Source organism: Bos javanicus, chromosome 2, assembly GCF_032452875.1.
Source record: "Bos javanicus breed banteng chromosome 2, ARS-OSU_banteng_1.0, whole genome shotgun sequence".
In the NCBI taxonomy this organism is placed as follows: Eukaryota; Metazoa; Chordata; class Mammalia; order Artiodactyla; family Bovidae; genus Bos; species Bos javanicus.
Window position 1 is genome coordinate 30,050,005 of NC_083869.1, and position 10,736 is coordinate 30,060,740.

A 10,736-nucleotide genomic window follows, 5' to 3' on the forward strand; every position below is an offset into this window, starting at 1 on the left:
CAACATTCAAAAAACGAAGATCATGGCATCCAATCCCATCACTTCATGGCAAATAGATGGGGAAATAGTGGAAACTGGCTGAGTTTATTTTTGGGGGCTCCAAAATCACTGCAGATGGTGACTGCAGCCATGAAATTAAAAGATGCTTACTCCTTGGGAGGAAAGTTATGACCAACCTAGATAGCATATTAAAAAGCAGAGACATTACTTTGCCAACAAAGGTCCGTCTAGTCAAGGCTGTGGTTTTTCCAGTGGTCATGTATGGATGCGAGAGTTGGACTGTGAAGAAAGCTGAGCGCCGAAGAATTGATGCTTTTGAACTGTGGTGTTGGAGAAGACTCTTGAGAGTCCCTTGGACTGCAAGGAGGTCCAACCAGTCCATCCTAAAGGAAATCAGTCCTGGGTGTTCTTTGGAAGGACTGATGCTAAAGCTGAAACTCCAATACTTCGGCACCTCATGTGAAGAGTTGACTCGTTGGAAAAGACCCTGATGCTGGGAGGGATTGGGGGCAAGAGGAGAAGGAAACAACAGAGGATGAGATGGCTGGATGGCATCACTGACTCGATGGACATGAGTTTGAGTGAACTCCAGGAGTTGATGATGGACAGGGAGACCTGGCGTGCTGCAATTCATGGGGTCGCAAAGAGTCAGACACGACTGAGCGACTGAACTGAACTGAACTGAACTGAAAAGCACTGCAGATGGTGACTGCAGCCATGAAATTAAAAGAGGTTTGGTCCTTGGAAGAAAAGGTATGACCAACCTAGACAGCATATTAAAAAGCAGAGACATTACTTTGCCAACGAAGGTTCCTCTAGTCAAAGCTAGACTGGTTTTTCCAGTAGTCATGTATGAATGTGAGAGTTGGACTATAAAGAAAGCTGAGCACTGAAGAACTGATGCTTTCAAACTGTTGGAGAAGACTCTTGAGAGTCCCTTGGACTGCAAGGAGATCAAACCAGTCCATCCTAAAGGAAATCAGTCCTGAATATTCATTGGAAGAACTGATGTTGAAGCTGAAACTTCAATACTTTGGCTACCTGTTGCACAGAACTGACTCACTGGAAAAGACCCTGTTGCTGGGAAAGATTCAAAGTAAGAGGAGAAGGGGACAACAGAGGATGAGATGGTCGGATGGCATCACTGACTCAATGGACATTAGTTTGAGTAAGCTCCGGGAGTTGGTGTTAGATAGGGAAGCCTGGCATGCTGCAGTCAATGGGTTTGCAAAGAGTCAGACACGATTGACCAACTAAATGGAAATAAACTGAAAAAGCTTTATAAAGCTTTAAAAGCCTTATAAAGCATATCAAAATATGCTTTTAATGATGATTCATTGATTCTAAATAATATGATATGGTTGATCATTTTTCAATTAAGTATGTGTCTGTGCTAGTTTAGGTTGGTTGATTGAAATGTGATCCTTCTAAAGCTAATGCAGTGGATTGGATCCATATAGGAACACTTAGCATTTATTTCTCCATGGAAAGATATATTATACTCTCAGACAGTCTTCCATGACCCTAGCCAGTTATCCACATAAGCACAGAATTGAACCTTAGCATTTTGAGTTTTACTCTTTTATTGAGTCGTTCTTATGTTCAGTACTCCTTTCAGCACCATCTATATAAATAGATGGCTTTACATGCACTGTCTATTGTAATGCACACAATAACATTATGAGGAAAAGCACTGTTGTTGTCATCACTTCTTAGATGAGCAAACTTGATCTTAGATAAGACACTAATTCATTACACACAATCAGAAAATGATAGGACTGGATTTCAAAAGCTCATTTGTCTGACTTGTTCCTAATACAGTCCTATGTTCCTCAAGTCGAAGGCTGTCTTTTGACTGATTTTGAAATGTATAGAGTAATTCTTTGGGCAAAAAAAACCAAAGTTTTATTTCCATTTTTTCCCTTTCCCAAAAAAGGTATCGGCAGGTATTTTGCATCAACTATAACTTCTTTTTTGAAACACAAACATTCCCAGTTCTGTAAAATATCGACATATGTAATGTCTCCTAAAAGCTTGGGGCTTCCATATGTAAAGACTTCTTGTTTTTGTTTCAAAATAAAACACCAGTTATAATTCTAAATGGGTTATCTCAAATATGTAATTTTCTGTAAAACTGGTGAAGGATATGACAAAAATTTTATGTGTTTTCTTTTTCACCACACTGAGAAAAAAAATCAGTCTTCTAATTATTTTATATAAATATAAATTTAGTACATATTTCACCTGCACTAAATTTTGTGTTGGGTTGGCCAAAAAGTTCATTTGGGTCTTTTCCAAATACCTATAAATGCTTACTATAATAATCATTTACAGCCAGGAAAATCTGAAGGAATTTTTTTGCCAACCCAATAGTTAATTTCATGACACCTAGAAAGATGTAATACAGATATTACAATTAATTTTGATGTTGAAAAAAATTGCTAGTTTCAAAACCTAAAGTATTCTGTGTTCTAAAAGTATTTTTGCAGTATGAAGGCAGGAATAGATAGGGACATGCTTTCCAGAGTTCTCCAGGGAAGTTTTGGTGGTGGTTTTGAGGCCTGAGCAAGTCAAATAAATTGTGATTTGAACATGGGAAGGGCATATTCTGCTGTCTCCAAGTGGATTATGCACATCTAAGAAGGATGTTTGAAGATTTTTTGAAAAATTATTGCCTTTAAATTTTCAATCTTTTATGTCCACATTTTAATGTATATGCTATTTTGTAGTTGTACATGTAAACTACATGTTAGTAGTTTACACTAACTTTACCACTGCTTTAAAATTTAGCAGTGGTATAAATTCATGTACTCAATTTATTACTATTGTTATTATTACTTTGCTAGTAAAAATGAGTCTGGGAGGTTTTCTTAATGATAAGGATTGCAAACATGATCCTGTAAGTATCACAGTCTTAAGGAAAGGCAGGAAAACTAACTGTAGGAATTAATTGTAGGGCTCATGATTGGCCTAGTCACAAACCTCTATGTGCCATTGACTGAGTAGATTGGCCTCACCACTGATTGAAAGCATTTATGTTTCCTAGTCAACCTTGAAATAACACAATAATTCTACATTATTTTAAAGTAAATATAATGTATTATTATAATATATCTAATATATATTGATATATATTTATTTGCTCTTTTTTCTGTTTGTAAGATATCATAATTTCTCAGATGTCAAGAACAGAATCTTCATGACAAGATTTTTGGAAAGTATATGCAGTCATCACTCAATTGATTATTATTTTGTAGATATTTATATAACATCCACAGAAATAAGTCTGAGACATTTCCTGTGTATTGACCTCATTATTCTGCAAGTATGCTTACAAGACAATAAAAGAGAGATGAGAATCTCCTAGTTTTCTTAAAATTAAGATCAAAACTTGCCTCATATTTCCTGAATGAAATGACAGGTTAATATTATTGATGAAATGATTATGGCTTGGCTTCTTTGAAGAATAAGCTGTTTTAGTTTAAAAAAAAAAAGCAATTAGGAAAATAATAAAGAAATGAAATAGCAATTCCCCTTCCATTTTTCCCTTTCCTCATATTGTCATAAGCAAAAGTAATACAATAGCCACTAATTATAGGAAACCTCTCAGACTTTGTAATTTAATTTCCCATTTTCCCCACACAAACTATGAACTAAAAATTTCTTCACGCAAAGGCCTGGTTCATTCTCTTGAACTCTTATCAGTGTGTCTTTATGAGAACCATAAAAAAACAGAGACACATTTAGACTTATTGGCTAAGCTGGTTCCTTTTTCAAAAAAGAGCAAATATATGTAGGCTTATTATGCTCAATTCTTCCATCTACTATCAAAGTAACTCATCTTAAACATAATGAAGTGGTGGAAGGCACTGTACTAAAGCTCAGAACTTGACCTCTAGTCATGATTCCAATATTTCCTTCAATATAACTTTGCAAATACTAAACTGTAAACCTCGATGTCACCATTTATTTTTAAAACAGAATATCTACATTTTACATTTCAGAGCATTCCCATATGAGAAACAGGTATAAAAATTATAAAACCATTATAAGTCAGTGTATCTTTATGTAAGTCTATGTTATTCTTGAATGTAATGTTTCAGCAACCAGTAATGCTGAAGAAGCTGAAGTTGAAAGTTTCTATGAAGACCTGCAAGACCTTCTAGAACTAACACCCAAAACAGATGTCCTTTTCATTAGAAGGGACGGGAATGCAGAAGTAGGAAGTCAAGAAATACCTGGAGTAACAGGCAAATTTGGCCTTGGAGTACAAAAAGAAGCAGGGCAGTGAAAGGCTAGCAGAGTTTTGTGAAGAGAACACACTGGTCATAGCAAACACCCTCTTCCAACAACACAAAGGAAGAATACATGTGGCCATTACCAGATGGTCAACACTGAAATCGGATTGATTATATTCTTTGCAGCCAAAGATGGAGAAGCTCTATATAGTCAGCAAAATCAAGACTGGGAGCTGACTGTGGCTCAGATCATGAACTCCTTATTGTCAAATTCAGTCTGAAATTGAAGAAAGTAGGGAAAACTACTAGACCATTCAGGTATGACCTAAATCAAATCCCTTATGATTATACAGTGGAAGTGACAAATAGATTCAAGGGATTAGATTTGATAGACAGAGTGCCTGAAGACCTATGGACGGAGGTTCGTAAACTTATACAGGAGTCAGTGGTCAAGACCAACCCCAAGAAAAAGAAATGCAAAAAAGGCAAAATGGTTGTCTGAGGAGGCCTTACAAATAGCTGAGAAAAGAAGAGAAGAGAAAAGCAAAGGAGAAAAGAAAGATATACCCATTTGAACAAAGAGTTCCATAGAATAGCAAGGAGAGATAAGAAAGCCTTCCTCAGTGATCAGTGCAAAGAAATAGAGGAAAACAATAAAATGTGAAAGACTAGAGATTTCTTCAAGAAAATTTGAGATACCAAGGGAACATTTCATGCAAAGATGGGAACAATAAAGGACAGAAATAGTATGGACCTAACAGAAGCAGAAGATAATAAGAAGAGGTGGCAGCAATACACAGAAGAACTATACAAAAAAGATCTTCGTGACCCGGATAACCACAATGGTATGATCACTCACCTAGAACCAGACGTCCTGGAATGTGAAGTCAAGTAGGCCTTACGAAGCATCACTAAGAACAAAGCTAGTGGAGGTGAAAGAATTCCAGTTGAACTATTTCAAATGCTAAAAGAAGACACTGTTAAATTGCTGCACTCAACATGACAGTGAATTTGGAAAACTCAGCAGTGGCCACAGGACTGGAAAAGGTCAGTTTTCATACCAATCCCAAAGAAAGGCAATGCCAAAGAATGTTCAAACTACTACACAATTGCACTCATCTCATACATTAGCAAAGTAATGCTGAAAATTCTCCAAGCTAGGCTTCAACAGTACATGAACCATGAACTTCCAGATGTTCAAGTTAGGTTTAGAGAAGGCAGAGGAACCAGAGATCAAATTGCCAACATCTGTTGGATCATCAAAAAAGCAAGAGAGTTCCAGAAAAACATCTACTTCTGCTTTATTGACTATGCCAAAGCCTTTGACTGTATGAATTACAAGAAACTGTGGAAAATCCTTCAAGAGATGGGAATACCAGACCATCTGACCTGCCTCCTGAGAAATCTGTATGCAGGTCAAGAAGTAACAGTTAGAACTGGACAGGGAACAACAGACTGGTTCCAAATTGGGAAACGTCAAGGCTGTATATTGTCACCCTGCTTATTTAACTTATATGCAGAGTACATCATGTGAAATGCTGGGCTGGATGAAGCACAAACTGGAATCAAGATTACTGGGAGAAATATCAGTAACCTCACATACGGAGATGACACCACCATTTGGCAGAAAGCAAGGAAGAACTAAAGAGCCTCTTGATGAAGTGAAAGAGGAGAGTGAAAAAGTTGGCTTAAAACTCAACGTTCAGAACTAAGATCATGGCATCTGGTCCCATCACTTCATGGCAAATAGATGGGGAAACAATGGAAACAGTGACAGACTTTATTTTGGGGGGCTCCAAAATCACTGCAGATGGTGACTGCAGCCATGAAACGAAAAGACCCTTGTCCTTGGAAGAAAAACTATGACCAACCTAGACAGCATATTAAAAAGCAGAGACGTTACTTTGCCTACAAAGGCCCGTCTAGTCAAAGCTATGGTTTTTCCAGTAGTCATGTACGGATATAATAGTTGGACTATAAAGAAAGCTGAGTGCTGAAGAATTGATGCTTTTGAACTATGGTGTTGGAGCAGACTCTTGAGAGTCCCTTAGACTGCATGGAAATCCAACCAGTCAAGCCTAAAGGAAATCAGTCCTGAATATTCATTGGAAGGGCTGATGCTAAAGCTGAAATTGCAATACTTTGGCCATGTTGTGAAGAACTAACTCATTGGAAAAGACCCTGATGCTGGGAAAGATTGAAGGTGGTAGGAGAAGGGGACAACAGAGGATGAGATGGTTGAATAACATCACTAACTCGATGAGTGTGAGTTTGAGTTAGCTCCAGGAGTTGGTGATGGACAGAGTGTGCTGCAGTCCATGGGGTTGCAAAGAGTCAGACATGACTGAGTGACTGATTTGATCTAAATTATCCTTGAATTGGAAATGTATTTTCAATTTTTTTGCCTAAAAGGGTGCTATCAAGGGGTATTGACAAAACAAATTAATTCTTTAGAAAATATGTTGGCATATTTTCTAGCCTTTCCCTTCTCCAGAGCATCTTCCCAACCCAGGGATTGAACACAGCTCATAACTCAGTAGTAAAGAGTCCGCCTGCAATGCAGGAGACCCTGGTTCGATTCCTGGATTGGGAAGATCCCTTGGAGAAGGGATAGGCTACGCACTTCAGTATTCTTGGGCTTCCCTTGTGGCTCAGCTGGTAAAGAATCTGCCTGCAATGAGGGAGACCTGGGTTCAATCCCTTGGTTGGGAAGATCCCCTGGAGAAGAGAAAGGCTACCCACTCCAGTGTTCTGGCCTAGAGAATTCCATGGACTGTATAGTCCATGGGGTCACAAAGACTCAGACACAACTGAGTGACTTTCACTTTCACCCATATTGCAGGAGATTCTTTACCAGTTGAGCCACAAGGGAAACCCAAGAATACTGCAGTGGTTAGCCTACCCCTTCTCCAGGGGATCTTCCCACCCCAAGAAACCAACTGGGGTTTCCTGTATTGTAGGTGGATTCTTTAACAACGAGCTATCACGGAAGCCCTGGCATGTTAATGTCTGTCAAAAGTACAAAGAAATGTAGATATAATAATAAAATATAGAGCAAGTACACAAAGCCATGTTCTTAGCATAAATTTGTACATCAGGAAGTAAACTTTATAGTGTGATGAGAGGACTAAAACATTGGAAACCTGATAAAATGAAAATTAGAAACCTAGAATCAGTAGGATGAGTTGAAATAAAATGAATCCGAGGTCCATAGTGGAACTGATGTGGAAGCTGTGTTTGGTAAAATACACATGTGTCTTTGGGCTTCCCAGGCAGTGCTAGTGATAAAGAACCTTCTTGCCAATGCAGGAGACTTGAGAGATTTAGGTTCAGTCCCTGATTTGAGAAGATCCCCTGCAAAAGGAAATGGCAGCCCACTCCAGTGTCCTTGCCTGGAGAATCCCATGGACTGAGCAGCCTGGTGGGCTGCAGTCCATGGGATTGCAAAGAGTCAGACACAACTGAAGTGACTTGGCACGCCTGAACATATGTGTCTTTGCCTTTAGATTGTATATATAAATATTAAAATTGTATAGTTTGAGGGAAAACCCAGGTCAAGTGCAGTCAATATAAATTATAAAATTTCTAAAATATTTTCTTTTTAGTTTGAGTTATTTGGGAATTTTGTTTTCACTCATTTTCATTAAGAGATGGGTTTCCTATTTGCTTCCTTCCTCCCTCCTTTCTTTCCTTCCTTTATCCCTCTTTCTTGCTTGCTTGCTTGCTTTCTTTTAGCTGTAATGCAGTAGACTAAAACTAAACAGTTTGTAGACACATATATCTCATGGTTTCTTCTCAGCAGATTAGCCAGTTAGGTTTCTTACCACTGAAATAGGATGTAGAATTCTACAGTATTGGGGAGAATAAATTTCTTGTTGTTTATGTTGACAACAAAAGTGTTGTCACAGCATTTGCTTTTGTGATAAGAGAGCTTATGATTTGCCGGCTATAATTTGCTGCCTCTCTGGACAGTAGCCATTAGTTTCAAAGAGAAATCTCATAAGAGAAGTTTTATGTATTTATATTCTGCACTAAGGTGCTCTTTATTTTATATTTTTGCCATATTATACAGAGATTATTTAAATGAAAGCCGGTTCATCTTACTAAGATGATCTTTGTACTAATACCAAGTTTCTTCTTTGCAGTGGTGAATTTATAATTAATTAACCAATACTTATTTGCAGACACTTAGATATAAGGGACTCAATTTTGTTAATATATTTCTTTATTTAAATATAGAGTTCAGTTCAGTTCAGTTGCTCAGTCATGTTCGACTCTTTGTGACCCCATGAATTGCAGCACGCCAGGCCTCCCCATCCATCACCAACTCCCGGAGTTCACTCAAACTCAACGTCCATCGAGTCGGTGATGCCATCCAGCCATCTCATCCTCTGTCGTCCCCTTATCCTGCCCCCAATCCCTCCCAGCATCAGGGTCTTTTCCAATGAGTCAACTCTTCGCATGAGGTGGCCAAAGTACTGGACTTTCAGCTTTAGCATCATTCCTTCCAAAGTAATCCCAGGGCTGATCTCCTGTAGAATGGACTGGTTGGATCTCCTTGCAGTCCAAGGGACTCTCAAGAGTCTTCTCCAACACCACAGTTCAAAAGCATCAATTCTTCAGCGCTCAGCCATCTTCACAGTCCAACTCTCACATCCATACATGACCACTGGAAAAACCATAGCCTTGACTAGACGGACCTTTGTTGGCAAAGTGATGTCTCTGCTTTTGAATATGCTGTCTAGGTTGGTCATAACTTTCCTTCCAAGGAGTCAGCGTCTTTTAATTTCATGGCTGCAGTCACCATCTGCAGTGATTTTGGAGCCCCCAGAAATAAAGTCTGACACTGTTTCCACTGTTTCCCCATCTATTTCCCATGAAGTGATGGGACCAGATGCCATGATCTTAGTTTTCTGAATGTTGAGCTTTAAGCCAACTTTTTCACTCTCCACTTTCACTTTCATCAAGAGGCTTTTTAGTTCCTCTTTACTTTTTGCCATAAGGGTGGTGTCATCTGCATATCTGAGGTTATTGATATTTCTCCCGGCAATCTTGATTCCAACTTGTGTTTCTTTCAGTCTAGCGTTTCTCATATTGGAGAGACTTGATATCAAATATTAGAACAAAAGGCAATAGATTTAAAAAGCTTCTCTTCCATCTTCATAAATTCATTATGTTTAGGGATGGGGGCCTATAAAAATACAAAGACCAATAGGTTTGTTGTACTTCTACAAAATATGAGAAAATGTGTTTCCTCCCCAAGGCATATCTTTCTTGTCCTCTTGGCCTCACCTATTTTTGCATATTTACTAATCTTTAATTACAATGTCTAAGTTACAGACTTAGAAATTCCCAAATTGTGTGCCTATCAATAAAAAGTTGCTGCCTATGAAATCCTTTTCCTTGACAGATTAAATTTCAGAGTTTGCAGTTACTTGTTTATGCCTTTAAGGAAGTTAAGAGCAAACAGTGTCATTTTAAATTTGATTTTCAAAGAGCAGTGTGACAGAAATGTGACATAATCACACCAACAGAGTATATGTACCTTCTCAGTGTTACTGATGTGTAGACATTCCTCAATTAAGTTTCTGGGGATTGTTTTATTTAATTATGAAGTCAGTTTACTAGATAAACTACTTGCTGATTGAATTTCTAAACTCAAGCCTGCTAAACAAAGCCAAATGAATCATCAATTAAGAACTCTAGTGATTCACATACCAAGACCTTTGTGACAGGTACATCCTCTCAGCCATATACTTCTGCATTTTGAACTTTTAAAATCATGAATATCCCTTTTCTAGTGTTATTTATTTCCTACATTGAGAATCAGCAACCTTAGTTGCTTAGTTTTGACTCTGCTTCACACAGCTTTGTCATCTTGGACAAAGTCACACTCTAGATGACATTTCAGTTAACATATTTGTAAATTGAGAGGTCTGACTTAGATTTCCTCTAAGTTCCAGTGACTCTAGAGTAGTGTTTTTATACTGGATTAGTGAGTTGTAGCATGTAAGTTTAACACACAGGCACACATACTCAAGGAAATGAGGGTAGACTAGAAGAGAGAACATCCGTATTATTTATAGTAACAATAAATATTGTTTGTGAAGTTTGTTTCAGATATAAGTGAACATGTATACTCAGCCTCAGTGTAAAGTTACACTGTGGGTCATGGTCATAAACTGTGAGGACTTCTCTAGAATCTTACGGATCTTTCCCACTCTGTTTATAATGGTTGGTTTGCAAATACAAACTTAAATAACACCTGTTCCCACTACAGAATTTTAATTGTCTTAATAGCCTTAAAAACACCATGTCCCCAAACAGTAAACCTCAGAATAAAGTAAACACAAACCAGAATAATTCATGCCTTGAATATGTATGATATAATTTTTTGATTATATTAAAAGTAGTCACGAGGGGAGGGAGGCAAAGGAGAGAAGGAATATATATACATAAAATTATGACTGATTCATGTTGTACAGAAGAAACCAACAC